At 45.0% G+C, this 25,988-nt stretch overlaps 1 protein-coding gene across 3 annotated transcripts in view; it reads right to left on the bottom strand.

The window, feature by feature from the left end:
* Positions 1-25,988, bottom strand: part of MTA1 (metastasis associated 1) — a 537,170-nt gene that overhangs the window by 354,058 nt on the left and 157,124 nt on the right. Inside the window, exon 2 of one of the 3 annotated variants that reach the window (XM_030214001.1) lies at positions 20,557-20,649. The exons of the other annotated variants lie outside the window; for them this stretch is intronic. The gene's annotated coding sequence lies outside the window, so the exon portion shown is untranslated. The remainder of the gene's footprint in view (positions 1-20,556; positions 20,650-25,988) is intronic. 3 annotated transcript variants of the gene reach the window in all.

Raw genomic sequence — 25,988 nt, 5'->3', positions numbered from 1 at the left:
GATAAACACCATCAGAGCTGTTCCTTCTAAAATAAGTACCAGGTGGTTATATAGTAAATTACTATGGCTTAGATATTTTGTACTGCACAATCATTTGTTTATATCCCATTTTTCATCTGCAGAATGGCTTCAAAAAGACAACACAAATAGTTAAATCATTGTGATGGTGGAAAATGACAAATATTTGAGGCCAACATGTTCATAGTTTTGCCAGGAGACCTGAACCGTAGTGATGAGTATAGTGGAGAATTTGACTCAGCATCAATTAGAAGCTGAAGCAAAATTCACAAGGGTGAGAAACTTTTTAAAACTGGCTGCGATGATGGCAATAAGGAGTTAACTGACTTATTGTCTTTGTCTAGATTTGTTCATATCATGCTCTGCAAGTACAGCTTCAATATCTTCACTAATTGCAGAATCCACACCAGGAAACTCGGTAAGTACTGGTTCACAAGGACTCTGGTCTACTCAATTGGTTCTGAAACCCAAATATGTGCCAAAATACTGACATCAGACTCCAATGCCACAGACTACCCTTACAACTTTGCCAGACTGTTCCCTTGGTTCTGCTATCAAAATGTGTGTCAAACAAGCCCAGCAGTTAGAAAAGCTGGACAGCATTTATTCAAAACCACACTGAAGGCAAAGCTCACATGCTGACAACAAGTCCAGAAAACAAGTTAGGATGATTGAAGTAAGTGGCAGATCTAATGGGATTTAGTTATCTATGCAAGATCCTCCAAGCAGCTAAAAACTGAAACAATCAATAAGCCTGTATAAAATTGGGTTATTTTAGACTTGGCAGATGCCTGCAAGCCAGCAGACACAGAACATAGAATCCCATATGCAGAAGTTGATAGTACACTAACCAGTTTGTTTGAAAGATTTTTAGATAATATAGTTACTGAGATGTTAGTTGATAACACAACCAAATACATGATGCAAAGGAAGGCATTCCTTCATTACAATGCCTCCTGAAAGCAGCTGTTTTAGATGTGCTCTTCACAAATGGGTATGCTCCACTGCCTTATCTTTACTGGGATCCTGCTGACAATGACCACAATGCTGCCATTAGCCAGTCTATGACAAGAAAATGTTTTGAGGAATTGATGGCTGTCATTCACATTGCTGACAATGATTGCCATTCAATCAAGTGGCAAGCTTCCATGCTGACCAGTCGATTCCTTCAGTCATTTCCACAGGAGAGAAATCTTGTAGTTGATGAATCTATAGAGCGTACTATGGCAGATAACCCAGCTAAGCAATTCATACAAGCAAACCAATTTGTTTCAGATACAAGGTTTAAAGGATTAACACTCCACTCGGATATTGCATTCAACTGGAACCCTACCAAGATGATGGTGTTACAAACATCAGGCTTGGGCTAGAGAGCATGGTTGTTATAAACTTAGCCAAAACTTTCCGACAGTTCTCTGTCACCTAGGAGCTATACTTTGATAATTTCTTCACCAGCTTGCGACTGCTAACAACATCTGACCAGCTCTGGAATACATGCGACAGAGACTGTGCGTGCAAATCACAATGAGAGCTGTCCAGTTCTTCACCAGCTTGCGACTGCTAACAACACTTTGACCAGCTCTGGAATACATGTGACAGAGACTGCGTGCGTGCAAATCACAATGAGAGCTGTCCAGTAAAATCCGTGGATTCGTTGAAGATGACAGTTCGCAGTACTGCAAATTATTGGACCGGATACAGCAAATATTGTGGTGGCATGCTGGGAACAACAACGTAGTCACTTTGGCATCCAACTGCCATGGTCCTAAGCCTCCACCCAGCATTGGCCAACATCTGAAAGAAATGACTAGACATACCTAACCATACATCACTGAACAGTACAACCGCAACATGGGTGGGGTTGACAGAATGGACTAGAATATCTGTCTGCAGCAGAACTTCCATTTGATCATGCAAATGGTGGTGGCTACTGTCTGTTTACGATGTACCAATGCAGATGCATGGTTGCTTATTAACTGAGGCAGAATGAACCCAGCCTATTGGATCAACTGGATTTCAACCCCAACATCTGAAACATGTACTTCAGGAGTTACACTCAAACCATATCTTCAGTCCGTCGACTATTAGGCCATCCAAAGCAGCCGTGGACAGTAGAGGAGTGCCTGTTGAACTCTGAACAGATGGCATTAACCACTATCTTGAAGAGATACCCACTCAGTGATGCTGTGCTGTCTGTGGCCTCGAAAGTGAAAAAAGCAATGCACAAAATGCAATGACAGCTTTTGTTGGCTGTTTTGTACAATGTCATAAAACACAGCAACTGCTAAATTGTCTGAGTGCCAAATCCAATGTAGAGTTACAGCTTTAGATGTAAACAATGCATTTACATTCATTACTAACAGGAGTTTCTTTACACTGATAAATAAGCAATTGACGAAATACAATACCCACTTGTGCCTAGCATGATAATAAAGTGCATGTTTGTCAGCAACCAAATATAAAAATATATTTATTTTATTTATTGGGATTTATTAACCGCCTGCCATTTTTTAGCATTAAATCTTAGCTGCCAAATTCATGGCAGGCTTTCAGTGTTAGGCATGTTGCAAGCAAGAGCCTTCTGGGAGGATTGGTGTGAGGCGATTCCTTGGCCAATTAAAGGGGTTGGGTGATTAGTCATAACGGTATTTGGAGGTCAGTGTGGTGGGTAAAGGTATGAAAGTTTCTGGAAGAGAAATTCAGCAAGACACTATGTGCCCTGCTTACTAAGGTGTACTGCGTTTTTAGCACGTGCTAAAAAATGAGTGCACTTGGTAGACGCTAATAGGAATACTATGGGAATCTACATACGCTGTGCACTAAAATCATAGTGTGCTCTACCACGGTTTTGTAAACAGGACCCCTAGTTATGCTTCTCAAACTAATTAAGGAGAATGCATTTTGGCAACAATGCCATGTGAGATACCAATAAAGATAAATAATTTGGCAAGTTATCCACAGAAATCACTGTGGGCAAAGGACAGTACACCCAGTTGCAAGATATTATTCAATTTCAGGTATCTGAAATATACACAATAAAAAAAGTTGCTTATCTTATTATATGTGAACACAATGTAAAGCAAAAAAAAAAAAAAAATCACAGATTTGGCATGTGAAATTCCTAAATAGAATATTTATTTGACATCCATTATCCGAATATACTCGAGTCAATATGGTTAACAGTAAATAAACGACAGATTTACAAGCTATAAACAAAATATCAAATATAGACCATTGATGGTCAGTGCAATCTTAGGACACTCTATCAATAGACAGAAACCTCTCAAAGAAGAGACTGTTCTTCAGTCTTTTACGACATACCAAATATCAGGCTGACCCTTGATTGCCATTGGCAGTGAATTTCAACTACTTAACACCCTGGTATCTTATAGTCAGCAGATGTGAACCAACATATTAAATTGTGGAATAAAATGAGACCTTTGAAAATGTAGTGAAATGGTGCAATTTAATATTACTAGCTACTAAATGTTTTCAATTCTTTGAATTGCAAAAAAGCCAGTGGGGATGACTAAAGCAGATGAGTTCTGAGAGAAGAGGACATTTCTCTGAGATAATATGCTGATAGAATTACATTAGAATATTTCAGCTCTGCAATCTGCATTTCTTGTATACAAATTGCTTGGCATAGAACTATGTAAGAAAGTAAATAAAAGCAAGAGAAAAAACGAAACGATATGGTTCTCCAAGCAAGTGGCTGAGAAAATAAAGGCTAAAGAGTTGGCGTTCCAGAAATACACAAAACTCAAGAAAGGAACACGAGGAGGAATACAGGATGAAACTGAAAGAAGCCAAGAGAGAGATATGTCTGGCAAAAGCGCAAGACACAAATGACTAGAAATGTAAGGATGGGTGACAAAAATTTCTTCAGGTATATAAGTGAAAGGAGAATGACTAAAAAGGGAATTGTGAGACTTTTTAAAAGATACTGCGAACCCGGTATGTGGATAATGATGAAGAGAAAAAGCAAATTTGCTAAACCAAATACTTTTGTTCTGTTTTCACAGAAGAACACCTGGAGAAGGACCGCGCGATGGACTGCAAAAAGTACAAATGAGATTGAAGTGGATAGAGCACCGTTCACGGAAGAGAGTGTGTATGAACAGCTTGAAAAGCTAAAGGTGGACAAAGCCATGGGACCGGATGGGATCCACCCCAGGATATTGAGGGAGCTCAGAGAGGTTTTGGCGGGTCCTCTTAAAGATTTGTTTAATATATCCTTGCAGACAGGAGAGGTTCCAAGGGATTGGAAAACGGCGGAGGTGGTCCCTCTTCACAAGAGTGGTGATAGGGAAGAAGCTGGAAACTACAGGCCGGTAAGCCTCACTTCGATTAATGGAAAAGTAATGGAAGCGTTGCTGAAGGAAAGGATAGTGAATTTCCTAGAAGCCAATAAGTTGCAAGATCCGAGACAACATGGTTTTACCAAAGGGAAATCGTGCCAAATGAATCTCATTGAATTCTTTGATTGGGTGACAGGAGAAATGAATCAGGGACGAGCTATGGACGTAATCTACTTAGATTTCAGCAAAGCTTTTGACACGGTTCCCCACAGGAGGCTCTTAAATAAACTGGATGGGCTGAAGATAGGACCCGAAGTGGTGAACTGGATTAGGAACTGGTTGACGGACAAAAGCCAGAGGGTGGTGGTGAATGGAAGGAGGGAAAGGTGAGTAGTGGTGTGCCTCAAGGATCGGTGCTGGGACTGATTCTGTTCAATATATTTGTGAGTGACATTGCCGAAGGGTTAGAAGTTTGCCTATTTGCGTATGATACTAAGATCTGTAACAGAGTGGACACCCGGGAGGGAGTGGAAAACATGAAAAAGGATGTGAAGAAACTAGAAGATTGGTCTAAGGTTTGGCAATTAAAATTTAATGCGAAGAAATGCAAAGTGATGCACTTAGGGAATAGAAATCCTCGGGAGACGTATGTGTTAGGCGGGGAGAATCTGATAGATACGGACGGGGAGAGGGATCTTGGGGTGATAGTATCTGAGGATCTGAAGGCGACGAAACAGTATGACAAGGCGGTGGCCGTAGCTAGAAGGTTGTTAAGCTGTATAGAGAGAGGTGTGACCAGCAGATTTGCATTACAAGACGTATGAGGATGTAAAAAGAATTGAAGCGGTGCAAAGAAAAGCTACGAGAATGGTAAGGGATTTGCATTACAAGACGTATGAGGAGAGACTTGATGACCTGAACATGTATACTCTGGAAGAAAGGAGAAACAGGGGTGATATGATACAGACATTCAATATTTGAAAAGTATTAATCCGCAAACGAACCTTTTCCGGAAGTGCGAAGGCGGTAGAACAAGAGGACATGAAATGAGACTGAAGGAGGGGGGCAGACTCAAGAAAAATGTCAGGAAGTATTTTTTCACGGAGAGAGTAGTGGATGCTTGGAATGCCCTCCCGTGGGAGGTGGTGGAAATGAAAACGGTAACAGAATTCAAACACGCGTGGGATAAACAAAGGATTCATGTTCAGAAGGAATAGATCCTAAGGAGCTTAGCCGAGATTGGGTGGCAGAGCCGGTGGCGGGAGGTGGGGATAGTGCTGGGCAGACTTATACGGTCTGTGCCAGAGCGGTGGTGGGAGGCGGGGCAGACTTACACGGTCTGTGCCCTGAAAAGGACAGGTACAAATCAAGGTAAGGTATACACAAAAAGTAGCACATATGAGTTTATCTTGTTGGGCAGACTGGATGGACCATGCAGGTCTTTTTCTGCCGTCATTTACTATGTTACAATGTTTACTATGACTCCTGATGAAAGAATTACTAGCCGAAACACAGACTGGGTTGGGTCCTTCTTCAAATGGAGTGGTTCTCTGCTATTGAGTTCAACTGAGTTCTCTTCAAGCAAGTGTTTTCTTACAGCTGTTACTTGGCCCTTTAACCTGCCTCATCTGCTTTGGTCATTCCACTGGCCTTCTTGCTCTCTGTTTTTTGTGGATGTGTTTGGTTTTCCTTGTTTTTGACTGGTAATTCTTTTAAGTGACACGATGAGATGCTATTTAAGACCCGAAACATATTGTAACTTAATTTTGCTTGCGGCAATAGTTTTTCTTTACTTGCCAGTGTATAATTCTGTAGAATATGGAAAATGGCTGACAGTTGTACTCAGTGAAAAACAGGTCAAGTGGTTTGAGGCTGACAGCTAGGCCTCAAAGAAATCATACTATCTCTGATACTGAATTTCACTCAGCTGTCGGAAGACAGGATTGTGACAGCCTGATGAAATGAAACTGGCATATGGGCAAACTTAAGATGAGCTGACACAGGAATTGAAAGCTGGGCCAGGCCATTTTTGAGACGCTGCAGTCAGAGATATTCAAGCATAAATAGTAATTTTCAGTAAAACAGGTGTGATAAAGCAGAAGTTTGTGAGAGACTGATCGAAACTAGAGGGACTGACATGACATTGTGGTCGAAAGTGAGAAATTGCTAAATAGTATTAGAAGAAATTACAGATAATGCAAAATCATGACTAACAGGTGCTAATGAAAAAGATAGGGCTTAAAAGGGTATATAACCTGACATTCAGAACAGACTTTGGGAAAGATCTCAGTACTTGTGACAAGACTTTGTTTCACTGTCTGATTTCCCCTATGAGAAATGAATCTTGTTTATTAATCCTATTGTATTTTGCGTGGTGAGTATACTAATAAATAATAATAAAAATAAACCTTAAAAGAATTGATTTCTCATATTTGTAGTTCTCTCAATTATTTGGTTTCTGTATTAATCAGAGCATATGCATTGCTCTGTAGAATCAGAAGTCTGGGTATTACAGAGAAATAGAGGTAATTCCCCATAATAACGGACACATTAGTGCAGCCTTGGGTGGTTCTTTCATTCCTAGGTATTTGCAGCTGGATTGGGTGGCAGAGCCGGTGGGGGGAGGCGGGGCAGACTTCTACGGTCTGTGCCCTGACAATGGCAGATACAAATCAAGGTAAGGTATACACAAAAAATAGCACATGTGAATTTATCTTGTTGGGCAGCCTGGATGGACCGTGCAGGTCTTTTTCTGCCGTCATCTACTATGTACCATTATTGGGAAGGATAGAAACACCCTAAATCATTTACAGTTCCTTCCTATGCTAGGCCTGTACTTTGCTCAGTTTGGTTCTCACAAGTTGGCCTAACAAGTTAGCATCTTGAGTAACAATCAGTGCTTTCTCAGGAGCTGAGAACAGACACTTCACAGATGCACATTTGGCTGCAGCTGAGTATGCCTTTCATATAATATGGATATAACCTTGGGAGCTGCTGAGAGACTGACGATACACAGTGAGCCTAAGATGTCCAGAATGTTTCATTTGTGAGGAGAGAGACAGAGAGAGGACACAAGGGTATTGTTCTATGCCTGTGACTAACTACACGCTGTGCACACAGAAACTGATAGCTAATTAGCCAATGGCCACCAACTGTCCACGTGAACCCACATCAGGAGAGAGTGATATAATACAGGAATATCCATATACGGCATACGCTACTTTCTGATTCTAGTTTAGGAGAAATCACATGATTTATGAGAAACGAAACTTACTAAGGCTATGTATGTAATGGTTGGGACAGTGTGAGCTGAGCAGTTTTTGTTACATAGTGATTGCATTTGGCTTTGCTGTCTGATAAACCTGCTCCAGAGAGAACAATTATTTGTATATTAGCTCTGTGAGATACCAATAAGATAACTACTGGTTGCGCCTAAGTTTTTTCTCTTATTTTTCAGCCTATGAGGCTGATATGTTTCCCCTCCCTGTGGGGGCTAAGGATGGGAAACATACCAGTTTCTAAAAAGAATGAACAGAAACTACGACATTGTATTTGACTCAATACTTTGAAGTGTTTTGCTTTGAATTCAGTGCTTCTTTTACTAAGCTGTGGTAAAGTATTCCCAGCATGGCAATGCGACAAATCCCATTCAATTGTTATGGGCTTCATCGCATTTGCCATGTGGGAATCACTACACGGCTTTGTAAAAGGAGTCTTCAGACTATGACTGACTGTTGCATGTTTTTAAACATTGTGATTGTCTTCAAATGTAAAGTTATGTTGTTTCCTGATACTGCCAAAGTATTCAAAAGAGGCAGCAAAAATATCTACTATTAAGCCCAGGGATATTCCAGATATCTTTTTTTTTTTTTCTCCAAAACGCTTGGCTAACAGACAAATCAAATAATCAAATCAATTCTTATATACCACTAATATCACCTTTCCAGGGTTCAGTGCGGTTTATATTATAAGAAAATACAAACTTCCCAAAACCCAATAGTCTGTTTTTCTTTATGTTTTTTTTAACAGCATACTTCCTAATCTGCAGTTACTTCTACAAAAACAAATACAATTATTATTCTCTAAAGGAGAAAAGACTTCAGTATGGTAGTGTTGCCCTTTTTGTATATATGCAGTAAACTACTTAAAACATCATTAGTCCCCCCCCCCCCCCAAAAAAAAAAAAAACCCTCCATCCTACACATTAAATTTTTTATAAAGCGAATGCTACATACCTGTAGAAGGTATTCTCCAAGGACAGCAGGCTGATTGTTCTCACTGATGGGTGAAGTCCACGGCAGCCCCCTCCAATCGGAAACTTCTCTAGCAAAGTCCTTTGCTAGTCCTCGAGCGCCCGCGCGCACCGCGCAGCGCGGCCGTCTTCCCGCCCGAAACCGGCTCGAGCCAGCCAGTTCCAGTATGTAGCCAAGACAATACACTTCAGGGGAAGCACAACTCCAACGGGGAGGCGGGCGGGTTTGTTGAGAACAATCAGCCGTGCTGTCCTCGGAGAATACCTTTCACAGGTAGGTAGCATTCGCTTTCTCGAGGACAAGCAGGCTGCTGTTTCACTGATGGGGTATCCCTAGCCCCCAGGCTCACTCAAAACAATAAACCATGGTCAATTGGGCCCTCGCAACGGCAGAGGACATAACTGAGATTGACCTAAAAATTACCAACTAACTGAGAGTGCAGCCTGGAACAGAACAAACAGGGCCCTCGGGGGGTGGAGTTGGATCCTAAAGCCCAAACAGGTTCTGAAGAACTGACTGCCCGAACCGACTGTCGCGTCGGGTATCCTGCTGCAGGCAGTAATGAGATGTGAATGTGTGGACAGATGACCACGTCGCAGCTTTGCAAATTTCTTCAATGGAGGCTGACTTCAAGTGGGCTACCGACGCAGCCATGGCTCTAACATTATGAGCCGTGACATGACCCTCAAGAGCCAGCCCCGCCTGGGGTAAGTGAAGGCAATGCAATCTGCTAGCCAATTGGATATGGTGCGTTTCCCTACAGCCACTCCCCTCCTATTGGGATCAAAGAAACCAAACAATTGGGCGGACTGTCTGTGGGGCTGTGTCCGCTCCAGATAGAAGGCCAATGCTCTCTTGCAGTCCAATGTGTGCAGCTGACGTTCAGCAGGGCAGGAATGAGGACGGGGAAAGAATGTTGGCAAGACAATTGACTGGTTCAGATGGAACTCCGACACAAAAAAGATATAGTAGAATTGGAAAAGGTACAGCGAAGGGCGACGAAAATGATAGTGGGGATGGACGACTTTCCTATGAAGAGAGGCTGAGAAGGCTAGGGCTTTTCAGCTTGGAAGAAGAGACGGCTGAGGGGAGATATGATAGAAGTGTATAAAACTAATGAGTGGAATGGATCGGGTGGATGTGAAGCGACTGTTCACGCTATCCAAAATACTAGGACTAGAGGCATGAGTTGAAGCTACAGTGTGGTAAATTTAAACGAATCGGAGAAAAATTTTTCTTCACCCAACGTGTAATTAGACTCTGGAATCATTGACGGAGAACGTGTACGGGCGGTTAGCTTGACGGAGTTTAAAAGGGGTTAGATAGATCCTAAAGGACAAGGTCCATAGACGCTATTAAATGGACTTGCGAAAAATTCCGCATTTTTAGGTATAACTTGTCTGGAATGTTTTTACGTTTGGGGAGCGTGCTAGGTGCCCTTGACCTGGATTGGCCACTGTCGGTGACAGGATGCTGGGCTAGATGGACCTTTGGTCTTTCCCAGTATGGCACTACTTATGTATGTACTTATGTACAACCTTTGGCAAGAACTTAGGGTGAGTGCGGAGGACTACTCTGTTATGATGAAATTTGGTGTAAGGGGCCTGGGCTACCAGGGCCTGAAGCTCACTGACTCTACGAGCTGAAGTGACTGCCACCAAGAAAATGACCTTCCAGGTCAAGTACTTCAGATGGCAGGAATTCAGTGGCTCAAAAGGAGGTTTCATCAGCTGGGTGAGAACGACATTGAGATCCCATGACACTGTAGGAGGCTTGACAGGGGGCTTTGACAAAAGCAAACCTCTCATGAAGCGAACAACTAAAGGCTGTCCTGAGATCGGCTTACCTTCCACAAGGTAATGGTATGCACTGATTGCGCTAAGGTGAACTCTTACAGAGTTGGTCTTGAGACCAGACTCAGACAAGTGCAGAAGGTATTCAAGCAGGGTCTGTGTAGGACAAGAGCGAGGAGCTAGGGCCTTGCTGTCACACCAGACGGCAAACCTCCTCCACAGAAGAAGTAACTCCTCTTAGTGGAATCTTTCCTGGAAGCAAGCAAGACGCGGGAGACACCCTCTGACAGACCCAAAGAGGCAAAGTCTACGCTCTCAACATCCAGGCCGTGAGAGCCAGGGACCGGAGGCTGGGATGCAGAAGAGCCCCTTCGTCCTTCGTGATGAGGGTCGGAAAACACTCCAATCTCACGGTTCTTCGGAGGATAACTCCAGAAGAAGAGGGAACCAGATCTGACGCGGCCAAAAGGGAGCAATCAGAATCATGGTGCCTCGGTCTTGCTTGAGTTTCAACAAGTCTTCCCCACCAGAGGAATGGGAGGATAAGCATACAGCAGGCCCTCCCCCCAATCCAGGAGGAAGGCATCCGATGCCAGTCTGCCGGGGGCCTGAAGCCTGGAATAGAACTGAGGGACTTTGTGGTTCACTCGAGATGCGAAGAGATCCACCAAGGGGGTGCCCCACGCTTGGAAGATCTGGCGCACCACTCTGGAGTTGAGCGACCACTCGTGAGGTTGCATAATCCGGCTCAGTCTGTCGGCCAGACTGTGTTTACGCCTGCCAGATATGTGGCTTGGATCACCATGCCGAGACGGCGAGCCCAGAGCCACATGCTGACGGCTTCCTGACACAGGTGGGCGAGATCCGGTGCCCCCATGCTTGTTGACATAGTACATGGCAACCTGGTTGTCTGTCTGAATTTGGATAATTTGATGGGACAGCCGATCTCTGAAAGCCTTCAGAGCATTCCAGATCGCTCGCAACTCCAGGAGATTGATCTGTGGACCGCGTTCCTGGAGGGACCAGCTTCCTTGGGTGTGAAGCCCATCGACATGAGCTCCCCATCCCAGGAGAGACGCATCCGTTGTCAGCACTTTTTGTGGCTGAGGAATTTGGAAAGGACGTCCCAGAGTCAAATTGGACCAGATTGTCCACCATACAGGGATTCGAGAAAACTCGTGGACAGGTGGATCACGTCTTCTAGACCCCAGCAGCCTGATACCACTGGGAGGCTAGGGTCCATTGAGCAGATCTCATGTGAAGACGGGCCATGGGAGTCACATGAACTGTGGAGGCCATGTGACCCAGCAATCTCAACATCTGCCGAGCTGTGATCTGCTGGGACGCTCGCACCCGCGAGACGAGGGACAACAAGTTGTTGGCCCTCGTCTCTGGGAGATAGGCGCGAGCCGTCCGAGAATCCAGCAGAGCTCCTATGAATTCGAGTTTCTGCACTGGGAGAAGATGGGACTTTGGATAATTTATCACAAACCCCAGTAGCTCCAGGAGGCGAATAGTCATCTGCATGGACTGCAGGGCTCCTGCCTCGGATGTGTTCTTCACCAGCCAATCGTCGAGATATGGGAACACGTGCACCCCTAACCTGCGAAGTGCCGCTGCTACCACAGCTAGGCACTTTGTGAACACCCTGGGCGCAGAGGCGAGCCCAAAGGGTAGCACACAGTACTGGAAGTGGCGTGTGCCCAACTGAAATCGCAGATACTGTCTGTGAGCTGGCAGTATCGGGATGTGTGTGTAGGCATCCTTCAAGTCCAGAGAGCATAGCCAATCGTTTTGCTGAATCATGGGGAGAAGGGTGCCCAGGGAAAGCATCCTGAACTTTTCTTTTACGAGATATTTGTTCAGGGCCCTTAGGTCTAGGATGGGACGCATCCCCCCTGTTTTCTTTTCCACAAGGAAGTACCTGGAATAGAATCCCAGCCCTTCTTGCCGGATGGCACGGGCTCGACCGCATTGGCGCTGAGAAGGGCGGAGAGTTCCTCTGCAAGTACCTGCTTGTGCTGGAAGCTGTAAGACTGAGCTCCCGGTGGACAATTTGGAGGTTTGGAGGCCAATTGAGGGTGTATCCTTGCCGGACTATTTGAAGAACCCACTGGTCGGAGGTTATGAGAGGCCACCTTTGGTGAAAAGCTTTCAACCTCCCCCCGACTGGCAGGTCGCCCGGCACTGACACTTGGATGTCGGCTATGCTCTGCTGGAGCCAGTCAAAAGCTCGCCCCTTGCTTTTGCTGGGGAGCCGCGGGGCCTGCTGAGGCGCACGCTGCTGACGAGGAGCGAGCGCGCTGGGGCTTAGCCTGGGCCGCAGGCTGTCGAGAAGGAGGGTTGTACCTACGCTTGCCAGAAGAGTAGGGAACAGTCCTCCTTCCCCAAAAAATCTTCTAACTGTAGAGGTAGATGCCTGAAGGCTGCCGGCGGGAGAACTTGTCGAATGCGGTATCCCGCTGGTGGAGATGCTCTACCACCTGCTCGACTTTCTCTCCAAAAATATTGTCCGCCACGGCAAGGCGAGTCCGCAATCCGCTGCTGGAGTCTATTCTCCAGGTCGGAGGCACGCAGCCATGAGAGCCTGCGCATCACCACACCTTGAGCAGCGGCCCTGGACGCAACATCAAAGGTGTCATACACCCCTCTGGCCAGGAATTTTCTGCACGCCTTCAGCTGCCTGACCACCTCCTGAAAAGGCTTGGCTTGCTCAGGGGGGGAGAGCATCAACCAAGCCCGCCAACTACCGCACATTGTTCCGCATGTGTATGCTCCGTGTAGAGCTGGTAAGACTGGATTCTGGCCACGAGCATAGAGGAATGGTAGGCCTTCCTCCCAAAGGAGTCTAAGGTTCTAGAGTCTTTGCCCGGGGGCGCCGAAGCACTGCTCCCCTAGAACCTTAGACTTCTTTAGGGCCAGATCCACAACTCCAGAGTCGTGAGGCAACTGAGTGCGCATCAGCTCTGGGTCCCCATGGATCCGGTACTGGGACTCGATCTTCTTGGGAATGTGGGGATTACTTAATGGCTTGGTCCAGTTCGCAAGCAATGTCTTTTTTAGGACATGGTGCAAGGGAACAGTGGACGCTTCCTTAGGTGGAGAAGGATAGTCCAGGAGCTCAAACATTTCAGCCCTGGGCTAGTCCTCCACAACCACCGGGAAGGGGATGGCCGTAGACATCTCCCGGACAAAGGAAGCAAAAGACAGACCTCGGGAGGAGAAAGCTGTCTTTCAGGAGAGGGAGTGGGATCGGAAGGAAGACCCTCAGACTCCTCGTCAGAGAAATATCTGGGGTCTTCTTCTTCTTCCCACGAGGCCTCACCCTCGGTGTCAGACACAAGTTCACGGACCTGTGTCTGCAACCTCGCCCGGCTCGACTCTGTGGAGCCACGTCCACGATGGGGGCGTCGAGAGGTAGAACTCCCTTGCCGCCATCGGCGAAGCTCCCTCCGCCGACGTAGTCGGGGAGCCCTCCTGGGAAGGTGGCCGCAGTCGGCACCGAACGCGGTACCGACGTCGGGGACCTCAACCCCGGGCGATGGGCCAGCCGGCGCCACGCTCGACGGGTACCGGAGGCGCAAGCACCACCTGTACCGGAGGGGTAGGGCGCAACAGCTCTCCCAAAATCTCTGGGAGAACGGCCCGGAGGCTCTCGTTCAGAGCGGCTGCAGAGAAAGGCAGGGAGGTCGATGCAGGCGTCGACGTCAGAAACCTGTTCCGGGCGTGGAGGCTGTTCAGGGCTGTCCGAGTGGAGCGCATCGACACCTCCTGAACAGAGGGTGAGCGGTCCTCTCGGTGCCGATGCCTGCTGGGTGCCGACTCCCTCGGCGACCCAGAGCTCTCGGTGCCGACGCGGGGAGGAGACCGGTGTCGATGCTTCTTCGACTTCTTCCGAAGCATGTCACCGGAGCTCCCCGGCACCGACGAGGAGGACGTAGAATCCATCCGTCGCTTCCTCAGAGCCGAGGTCGAAGCAGGTCGATCCCGGGGGGCTGTACCGCAGGAGCCCCTCAGGGTAGGGGGAGACCACCCGAAGGCTCACCGCCACCAGCAGGGGAATGGACAGCCCTCACCTGCACTCCACCCGATGCACCACCGTTCCGACGACATCAGGAGACGAAGGTCCCGGTACCACCGACGTCGATGCAGCTATCCGAGTCTCGGCGCCGATGCAGAGGGCCGATGCCTCGATGCACTCGATGCACTGGCGGCCAAGGATGAAGGTCTGGACGCTGATGACGTCGATGCACACGATGACCCCGGTGCCGATGCCGACGAAGAGCCCGAGAACAAACGTCCACTGGGCCAATCTCGCTACCTGAGTCCGCCTTTGTAACAGGGAACACAGACTACAGTTCTGAGGACGGTGCTCGGCCCCCAGACACTGAAGACACGAAGAGTGCCTATCAGTGAGCGAGATTACCCGGGCGCACTGGGTGCACTTCTTGAAGCCGCTGGAAGGCTTCGATGTCATGGGCGGAAAAATCACGCCGGCGAAATCAAAATCCGAAATGACGAATTCGGAGCACCAAAACTTTAAGGGAGAAAAATCTCGACCGAGGCCGAAAAGAGGCCTACCCCGACGACAAAAGAAAACTTACCGGGGCAAAACTGGAAATACGGGAAGGGGCAAACGAAACCCAAGGGGGTTTCCGGAGCACTTCCCGAACAAATTTAGAACTTTCCGAAGAAAAAAACACGTCTATTTTAAAACGGACGCGCGAGGTCGACTCTCCGGGGCTCGACACGACAAAAACACAGCCGTACCGAAGTGCGGACGAAAGAAGACTGGCCGGCTCGAGCCGGTTTCGGGCGGGAAGACGGCCGCGCATGCGCGGTGCGCGCGGGCGCGCGAGGACTAGCAAAGGACTTTGCTAGAGAAGTTTCCGATTGGAGGGGCTGCCGTGGACGTCACCCATCAGTGAGAACAAGCAGCCTGCTTGTCCTCGGAGAAATATTTCTTATAGAAAATTAAAAATTTTAATAAATGTAGGATGGAGGGGCTTTTTTTGACTAATGGTGGTTTAAGTAGTAGCCGTATATACACAGAGAGCGCAGCACTACCATAATGAATTGCTTCCTCCTTTATAGAATAATTTTTTTCCTACATTTTTCCCTCAGTTGCATAGGCAATTGAAGCACCAGAATGAGGCTTGGAACATATAGAGAGAGGCAGCTAGAGTGCCCTGAGGGGCAGCCGGAACACCAGACTGAGGCCTGGAACACTCATTGGTTGAATAGTGAATTCCATCCAAAAAACAAAGGGAGGCTGTTGGGGTTGGGAGGGAAACAGAGGGCTGTGAGCAAATAAAGAGCAGCATCAATTCCTGCGGGTAGGGGTGGGAACAGAATGTATCTTAGCGGGTACAGGTGACATTTCTGTCCCTGTGCAACTCTACCTCTGCTTCACTCTTCCCTTGGTAATTCCCACTACACTATCTCCACTCTCATAATCCCCTCCCTGACATCAGCACCGATACTCCCAGATTTAGGAGCTCAGAGTACAAGAACAGTACAATGTATCATGATACATCCTCCTTCTTTCTAACTTAAGGTTCAGATATCACATTTTGAACCATAAATGCAAAGCATTACATTTGAGCTTGGACACAAAAGGATTCGGCTCAATGCACTGTAATGCTGCTGCCCTCCTCTGAGCCCCTAACAGTCCAGGGAAGAGAAGACATGCAACATTTGCCTGTTGCTGCACCTTCAGCCAGCCACTGGTATCCCATGGAGATTCTGCAGGGTCTGGATCAATTCCATGGCAAGTGTTAAAGTTTGCAGTCCTTATTATGGCAACAAAATTATGGTAGAGCAGGGGCATTGGGAGTAGGGGTGGAAGAGAAGGAGGTATGATGAGAAAGGGTGAAGAGCAGGAGGAAAGATCATAATGGGAGATACAGGGGAAGGACATTCTGGGATTTTGAGGGGATAGTGGGGAAAGAAGGATATGGAAACAGGAGATGTAATATCCAGCCCTACTCCCCTTCACATCCTTCCCTTCTCTCTTCACTCCCAACCCTTACTTTTGTCCTTACCTCCACTTTCCCTTCCTCTCCTTTTTCTTTAACCATCCTAGCCCATAAATACAAACACCCTCCACCACAGCCCCTCTCACATAAATCCCCCAACCCAGTCTCTGTATTTCAACTCTCCTCACCATCTCCTTCCTGGTCCCTACTACTACATACCCTTCCTGTAGAGGATGGACCAAGTTTCAGTGCCAAAACCAGCCCAAAATCATTCTACCCAGTTTCAGTCGAAAAGTTATTTTAATTTTCAGCCATGTTTTCAGTTTCAGCCAAAAATTACCATGTGTTTTTGGTGACATCAAAAAAAGTGTGCTTTGCAGGGGCGTAGCTAAGGGTGGGTCTGGGTGGGCCCAGGCCACCCAGTTTGTCTGATTTTTAATCCAAATCAATGCTGGTCTTCAAGGCACAGTCGTAATCACAGTCACCTGTATGTAAGCTGAGGGGTAGCTCTATTTTTTGCAGCTCTCCAAAGTTCAACTTGCAGCCTGCCTAATTTTTGTTCCTGCAGTGCAGTGCTGTCTGGGACCAGCCCAGGAGTGCGAGAAATGAAAGACCAGGACCTGCTCTGACCGATTCAGTTTACTGGCTCATCCTCATGACGCACATCACAGCTGCTTTCTAGTGCTGCTGATGCTGTAGTGCTCTGCTGTTACTGGTGCCTGCTGCCCTGCCCTCCAGTTCCCCCCATGATGTGCACAACGCACAACAGAAAAATCTGCCCCCCTTGAGGCTCTGTCGTCGGACCCAGGCTTCTTTGTATCTGTGGGCTCAGCCCTGAGGTGCACACTGCGGCTGCTTTCTAGCGCCACTGCTGCCATAGTGCTCTGGTCTTACCAGCACCTGCTACACTGCCCCTCAGTACCCCCTTTTCTCCCACAGCCGCACAGCAGAAACATTTGCCGCCCTCACGGCTCTGCCAGACCCAATCTCCTCTGTGCCTGTGGGCTCATCCCCAAGGCGTGCATTGCGCCTGCTTTCTAGTGCCACTGCTGCCATAGTGCCCTGCTTTTACCGGCACTTGCTACCCTAACCTCAAGTACTCCCTCCCCCATTGCTGCACAGCAAAAATATATGCCATCCTCGCAGCTCGGCAGACCCAATCTCCTCTGTGTCTGTGTGCCAGCATTGTGCTCCCCCTAGGACTCGGACTCTGCTGGAGAAGTTGGGCCCTCGATGATCAGTTCAGCCCTAGGCCTCAGCTCTCCCCTGCAGCCACAAATAGGTACAGGAGCCAGCACAAACAATCTGCAGTGCTCTGCACCACATGCATGCTGACTACATAGTGTGCATAACGGAAGTCTTTTCAGAAACTCAAGCCCAGGTAAAACAAAAGTTTTAAAGCTAATTATGTAATGCTAGTGGGCTTCTGGGTGGGGGTGGGTTCTTCACTGCCTTGCGAAACAGTGCCCAGGTTAAAAAAATTAAAAAAAAAAAAGTTTTGTATTTAGTGTTGGTGGGTTTCTAGGCGGGGATGGGCCCAGGCTAAAAATAATAATAATAAAGATTGCATATTTCATGTTGGTGGTTTTTGGGTGGGGATAGTCTCTGTGGTGAAGATATTAAAAAACAAAGGTTTTATATTTTTATATTTAATACTGGTGTGCATCTAGGGGTGGGGGGGGAGGAACGGGAAAGGGTAGGGGAGATGCTAGACTATGGGGGTAGGACAAGGTTGACGGCACCATGTGTGTTGAGATGTTTGCCATTATAGTAGGCTTTTGTCCATTCAAGTTTTAGATATGGGATAATGTAACCATATTTAGAAATATTGGTTTTCCCATTAAGTATGCATGCGGTTTATGTTGATGCAGGGCAGCTGTTGGGCAGACTACACAGAAATCCATCATCAAGTGCATTCTAAAGCATTATTCTGTAGTATCCTAAGAAACACTACTCATACCTATATACTTAGTGCCCACCCATATTAGCTTTGGGCCCACCTTAAATGTCAGGTCTGGCTATGTTATTGGTGCTTTCTCCTGTTTGTTTGTCTCTCTGCTCCCCTCCCCCCTTAAACAGGAACTGCCCTCCTCCCCCCCTCTACCCCCAAAAAAGTGTCTCTTCCCTTATCAATTGAAACTCAACAAGGACAAAACAATATATTGTTTTTTCTTCACAACATAACAAATCAATTCCCAAGGCATTGGTCACTCCTGCTTATACCCTCCCAATCTCGAGCAGTTTGAAAATTCTTGGGGTCACATTGGACAGCCATCTGTCGCTTGATAGTCATGTTAAGCTGATTACGAAAAAAATATCATCATCATTGTGGAAGCTTAAACGCATCAAACAACTCCTGCCAAGAGATATTTTTCGAACCCTGATACATTCATTGGTCCTAAGTCACATCGATTATTCGCTGGCTGTACACTCTGTATTCTGAGGAAGCTCCAGACGGTTCAAAACACTGCGGCCAGGCTAATCTTTGGAAAAACTTGCTTCGACAGTGTACAGCCTCTCCGTGAGAGTCTTCACTGGCTGCCCATTAAAGACCGTATTGAATTCAAAATCTGCGCCTTAACACATAAAATTAATTACGGAGAAGCACCAGTTTACATGTGTGATTTGATAGATTTACCTCCCAGAAATTCATCGGTGTCATCTCGTACTTATCTTATTCTGCACTATCCTTCCTGCAGCAATCTAAAGTACAAGTCAATCTTTGCTTAGTCCTTTTCATACATCAGCCCGCAATCCTGGAATGCCTTGCTGAGACAACTGAGAGAGACATCGAATCACCTAACATTTAAGAAATTACTAAAAACTTAGTTTCGTAAAGCCTATCCCAAAGCCCCCAGTGCTCTTTAAATCCCTATTTCCGTTTGTCAGATTTCCCACTTTTTTGCCTTTGTCTGCTTTCCTTTTGTTGCTCCCAATTTCCCATCCGTATTCTCTTATTTAGCTGCTTATGTTCTGTATTTGTTACTTTCTATTTTACTATTATATCCTGTTGTATTATGTAATTTTATTGTAACTTTGTTAGCCAATTTGAGCCCGAACATGCTGGGAAAATGTGGGATACAAGTGCACCAAATAAATAAATAAATAAAATCTGTAGGCCCCTGCTGGCCTATCTTACAATCCCTGGTGGTCTAGGAGTGTATTTAGAGCAGGAGTGAGCCCCAGTTCCTTCTGCCCATTCTGGCTCTGCTCTTATAATGGCTGATGTGACTGGGGTATCACTCCTATCCTGACTACACCACCAGGGATTATAAAGTAGTCCTTGGGGGGGGGGGGGGGGGGGAGGGAGAATGGACTCTTTGCACTCTTTTTTTTTTTCTCTGTACTACAATTGCAAGTAATGCAGTTATGATCTTGAATAATTTATATGGTACAGTTCTCCAAATAAATTCTTTTGATACACATTTTTTAAGGAATTTACATAGTAGCACAGTAAATGTCGGCAGATAAAGACCTGCATGGTCCCTCCTGTCTGCTCAACAAGGTGGTCAGAGTTGAATCTGGCACTCTGCACAGGTTCCACTTCTTCACGATTAAACACTGGTATACTTAATCTGTCTCTCCCTGCCAATTTTGGGCCACAAATCATAGGAGTCTGCCTGGCACCAGTCCTATTTCGCAACTACTGGAGTTGTCATCAAAGCCTACTCCAGCCTTGATCCTGATCTGTTTTGGCACTTACAGGACCCAGACTATAGAGGTCATACTTTTCAACCTCTGAGGCTGCCGTCAAAGCTCATTCAAATAACTTGATAACTGAAGTTTTGCTTTAATTATATTCCATGTTTTCTATATTGTTCCTCTGTGCTTATCCCATGCATGCTTGAATTCCATCACAGTTTTTGTCTTCACAACTTCCCACAGGAGGGCATGCCTGGCATCCACCAAAATAAGGGTAGTGGGAATTTTCATAGAAAATACCAAGATATATGAATCCCACTATTAACAAATCAAATTTAACCACACATTTACAAACACAAAATAAATTATATAAAGTGGGGTAGCAAAAAAGCCTCAGAACGGAAACTGCCACATTTCCATTTTCAATGCATGTCCACTACTCAAATCACTTGCTTAGAAAAAAAAACCCTCCCCCATCTTCTTTAAATAGTAACACAGCAACAAAAGTGATATTTTAAAGTGCTGAAGTGGCAACAATTTGTATTGCAATAGTCAAAAAAACTTATCTTACATCGTTGAAACAGCCTGTCTACCAACGTGGTCAGCGTTTCGCGGCAACACGAGCCGCTGCATCAGGGATCATATTGGCTGTTGCAACAAAAATCTAAAAATAAAGAACAGAATATATCAAAACCTCTATGTCCAATTCTTCTTATATCTAAAACATCCTTCAGCATTACAAACTTATTTTTAAGAGGTATTCTTTCTTACCAGCTGCTGCTCAGTATTCTTAACATGGTGGCCAAAACACTGGACCAACCATTCAGACGATTCATCCATGGAGTATCACCAAGTTACATGGTCAATCTATTAAACCTTCCAACCAGAAACATGTCAATATCTTCACGATCATACCTTAACCTGCACCTTACCAATTGCAAAGGACTAAAGTACAAAACCTACCATGCATCTAACTTCCCCTACCTGGGATCCCAACTCTGGAATGCTCTACCCAGATACATTCGGTCAATTAGTGAATATCTTCCCTTTAGGAAACTATTGAAAACCCATCTATTCAAACAGGTTTACCCGAATGACTTGACATACCATAAGCAAACATAAGCAATCCATCTATTTACCGGTTCCACTAATCATTAACAACAATGACTCAGAAAATATTTCCTACCAACCTTCTTACCCTCCATGCTCTTCCCAACTTCTCCTTTATCGCCCCACATCCTTATCTATCCCTTTCTCTCACACCTCTTCTATCCCATCTACTTGTTCATTTGTCCTATCACATACCTCCTTTGTTGATTCTAATACTACAGATTGTATTCTCTTGTTACTATGTAATCCGCATTGAGCCTGCGATGAGCGGGAAAGCGCGGGGTACAAATGTAATAAATAAATAAATAAATTACGTCATACATAGAGTTATATACACAAGATCAAAAATTTCTTCAAAAAATATTACCCAAAAAGTGTTGCCATTCACTACAGGAGTTGAGACCTTCAGGTTCTTTAGTCTTCCATTTGAAAACCCAGTGTTTTGTTTTTTTTGACTCTTGCAATACAAATTACCACTTCAGCACTTATTTCCTACATCTCCCAACCTCAACTCACGATCTAGTTCTACTGCTTTCCTATCTCTGAAAAAGAAAACTAGCTTGCATATTAATACCTTTTAAATATTTAAATGTCTCTATCATATCCCCCCACCCCTCCTTTCCTCTAGGGTATACATATTGAGGTCTTCAAGTCTATTCTCATGGGTCTTTTGGCGCAAACCACATTATCATTTTTGATGCCTTCCTCTGAACCACCTCAAATCTTTTAATGTCTTTAGAAAGATAACGCCTCCAAAATTAAACACAATATTCCAAATAGGGCCTCACCAACAACTTGTACAAAGGCATTAACACCTCTTTTCTTCTTCAGGATATACCTCTCTCTATACAGTTTTGCTGCCCAAGGGACCAATGCTCAAAGTTTACCAGTCTAGCGATCAGCATCAAATGCACAAGGGCGTTCTGTATTTATTTATTTTTATTTTATTTGTTACATTTGTATCCCAAATTTTCCCCACCTATTTGTAGGCTCAATGTGGCTTACATAGTACCGGAGAGGCGTTTGCAGACTCCAGTGTGAACAAATACACAGTGATGCTGTGGTAAGATAAAGTTCATGTGGCACAGCCACATTTGGGCTATGTCCATTACGTACTTTAGTTTTGTTGTGTTGCAGATATCAGGCATTTATGTTGGATCGGTAGGGTATGCCTTTTTAAACAGGTTAGTTTTTAGTGTTTTCCAGAAGTTTAGGTGATCGTACGTATCATAGTAGGTGACGGCAGAAAAAGACCTGTACAGTCCATCCAGTCTGCCCAACAAGATAAACTCATATGCGCTACTTTATATGTATACCTGACCTTGATTTGTATCTACCATTTTCAGGGCAGACTGTAGAAGTCTGCCCAGTACTAGCCCCGCCTCCCAATCTCTGCTAAGCTTCTGAGAATCCATTCCTTCTGAACAGGATTCCTTTATGTTTTATCCCACGCATTTTTGAATTCCGTTACCGTTTTCATCTCCACCACCTCCCGCAGGAGGGCATTCCAAGTATTCACCACTCTCTCCGTGAAAAAATACTTCCTGACATTTTTCTTGAGTCTGCCGCCCTTCAACCTCATGTCATGTCCTCTAGTTCTACCGCCTTCCCGTCTCCAGAACAGGTTAGTTTGCAGATTAATGCCTTTCAAATATTTGAACGTCTGTATCGTATCACCCCTGTTTCTCCTTTCCTCCAGGGACAGTCGTATACATGTTCAGGTCAGCAAGTCTCTCCTCATACGTTTTGTAACACAAATCCCATACCATTTTTGTAGCTTTTCTTTGCACCACTTCAGTTTTGGAGGCTGTATCTTGCTAAGGATGTAAAAAAAATTGAACACAATACTCCAGGTGGGGCCTCACCAATGACTTGTACATAGTTTTCAAGGATTTTGGTAATGTGTTCCACAGTCGTGTGCTAATGTAGGAAAAACTGGATGTGTAGATTGATTTGTATTTGAGTCCTTTGCAGCTTGGGTAGTGCAGATTTAGGCACGTTCGTGTTGATTCGGATGTGTTTCTAGTTGGTAGGTCGATCAAGTCTGTCATGTATCCCGGGGCTTCACCGTAGATAATTTTGTGAACCAGAATGCAGATTTCGAAAGCAATGCGTTCTTTGATTGGGAGCCAGTGTAGTTTTTCGCGGAGGGGTTTTGCGCTTTCAGATCGCATTTTTCCTAAGATAAGCCTAGCTGCTGCGTTTTGAGCGGTCTGAAGTTTCTTTAAGGTTTGTTCTTTACATCCCGCATAGATTCCATTGCAGCAGTTTACATGGCTTAGTACCATTGATTGTACCAGGTTACGAAACGTTTCCCTCAGGAAGAATTGCTTCAGGCGTTTGAGCTTCCACATTGAGTGGAATATTTTTTTTGTCGTGGATGTCACTTGGCTCTCTAGTGTTAAGCAGCGGTCCATTGTAACACCGAGGATTTTCAGGCTGTCTGAGATAGGGAAGGTGTAATCTGGGGTGTTGATGATTGTGGGGTTGTCCGTGCTACGTTGGGATGAGAGGATGAGACAGTGTGTTTTTTCTTTGTTGAGTTTTAGTTGAAATGCATATTGTGACATTGTCTGCATAGATGAAAGGGTTAAAGCCTTGGTTGGATAAGGACTTGGCTAGTTAGGTCATCATTAGGTTGAAGAGGATCGGTGATAGCGGTGATCCTTGTGGTACTCCAGTCTGCTTTCCACAGTGATATGTTTCAGTTGATTTTACTTGATATGTTCTTGTGGTTAGGAAACCCTTGATCCAGCTAAGTATGTTTCCACCAATCCCAAACTTATCTAGTAATCTTATTAATATATTATGGTTTACCATGTCGAATGCACTAGACATATCAAATTGGAGGAGGAGGATGTTTTTGCCTATTGCTATTTCCTGCTTGAATTTGGCTAGAAGAGTGAGTAGAACTGTTTCTGTGCTGTGGAGGGGGCGAAAACCTGATTGTGATTTGTGTAGTATTGAGAATTTGTTTATATAATCTGTAAGTTGTTTGGCCACCATGCTTTCCATCAGTTTGACTAACAACCGGATGGATGCTACTAGACGGTAGTTAGTGATTTCATGTGTTTTTTTTCTTGGTGTCTTTTGGTATTGGGGCAAGTAGGATGTTGCCATTTTCCTTAGGGAAGAGACCTTGCTGAAGCATGTAGTTTAGGTGGGATGTGAGGTCTGCTATGAAGCGGTCAGGGGCGGATTTCATTAGGTAGTTGGGACAGGTATTTAGTTTGCAGTGAGTGTTGGAGAACCTGCTGATTGCCTGTGTAACTGTATCGACGGTAAGGAGGGCGGTTTAACCAGGTTCGGTCAGCTGGGTATTCTCCAGTAGTTGGGTCCCAACTCATTAAGGAAGTTTTCGATGTCAGTGTTGTCATGAGGTAGCGTGTTGCGTAAGATTACAATTTTTTCATTGAAATACTTAGCAAGTTTATCTGCAGATGGGATGTCTGTATTCGTTGTAGTGACCAAGTTGGTGTCTAGGAGTTTGTTCACGAGTTGGTATAATTTCTTCGTGTCTTTGGTGATACCTTTTTTATTGGACATAACTTAATACATTTCTTGATTAGCTTTCGAAGGTTGCCCTTCTTCGTCAGATCGGAAATAAGCAAATGAGGTAGCAGATAGTATATATGAGAGAAACATCAAAGCATTACTTTGACTATCTGACTGAGTGGGAGGGTGGGGATATGCATGGGGACATCAAAGCATTTCATTGATATTCTAACAGAATGGGTGTTGGTAGGTGAGAGGAAGGTAATAAATAGAGAAATAAACAGAGAAATACAGCTTATGTTTTATAATGAGTTAGAAAACCCAGATCCCTATTAAGTCCTGTTTGTTGGGTGTCAAAATATTCAATCATTCTTATTTCAAAGGTCTTACATTCCTGTATTGTTTTAAAATTACCTTTCAGTATTCTTTCTGTGAAATCACTGGTGCAGTGTTCTGGTCTAGTGAAGTGTTGGCCCACAGGGGTGGGGGCTTGACTGGCACCGGCTATTTTCATGTGATGTCTGTGTAGATTGAATCTTGTCTTAAGCATCTGGCCTGTTTCTCCAATATAGCATCCTTTGTTACATTTCTTACACTGAATGATATATACCACATTGGAAGATGAGCATGTAAAATAGTCCTTTATGTTGAATATTTTTCCTTTGTGAATGACTGTGGGGTCTTGTGAAATGTTTTGGCATAGTTTGCAGCTGGCTGTGTTTGCAGCTCTCTACTTCGTGTCTTTGTAATATGTCCCTATTTTAGTTTTATAGTATGATCTTTTTGTCCGTCTTATTGCGTATTTGTATTTTCTTTGCGATTGTTTCCATGTGTTGAGTGTGTATGTTCGTCTTTTGGTTTTTTCCATGCTCTTTCGAGTTTCCTGGATTGTTTTTACCTTTTTCAGTTCATCATTGAACCATGGTATTGAGTTACGCTTTCGTGAGGTTCTTGTTCGCAAGGGTGCTATTTCATCTAGTATGCATTTGCATCTTTTATCCCATTCCATGAGGAAGTATATGGAATCTGTTTGTGCTGACCATTCATTGTTATATATCAGTTGCCAGAATGTTTTCGTGTCTACTTGACCTCTTGTGCTGTAGGATGTGTGTTCTTGTATTTGGTGTAATCCCTTCTTCCGCCAGTGTAGGGATAAGTTTAGTTTGTAGTGATCAGTCCATTTAATATCTGTTATTATTAAGTCCTGGTCTGCTGAAAGTTTGTGTGAGATGAGATCAAGTATGTGCCCTTTGACGTGGGTTGCTTGCATTTGTGGCCATTTGAGATCCCATACGTGAAGGAATTCCTTACATTCCCATGTGTTGATTGAGTTTGGGTCTTCTAAGTGAAGGCTGATATCTCCTAGTACTAGTAACATTGGAGTTGGTTACACATGTG

Source organism: Microcaecilia unicolor, chromosome 9 (genome assembly GCF_901765095.1).
Source record: "Microcaecilia unicolor chromosome 9, aMicUni1.1, whole genome shotgun sequence".
NCBI classification, from domain to species: Eukaryota; Metazoa; Chordata; class Amphibia; order Gymnophiona; family Siphonopidae; genus Microcaecilia; species Microcaecilia unicolor.
This window is presented reverse-complemented; position numbering and strand designations above follow the sequence as displayed.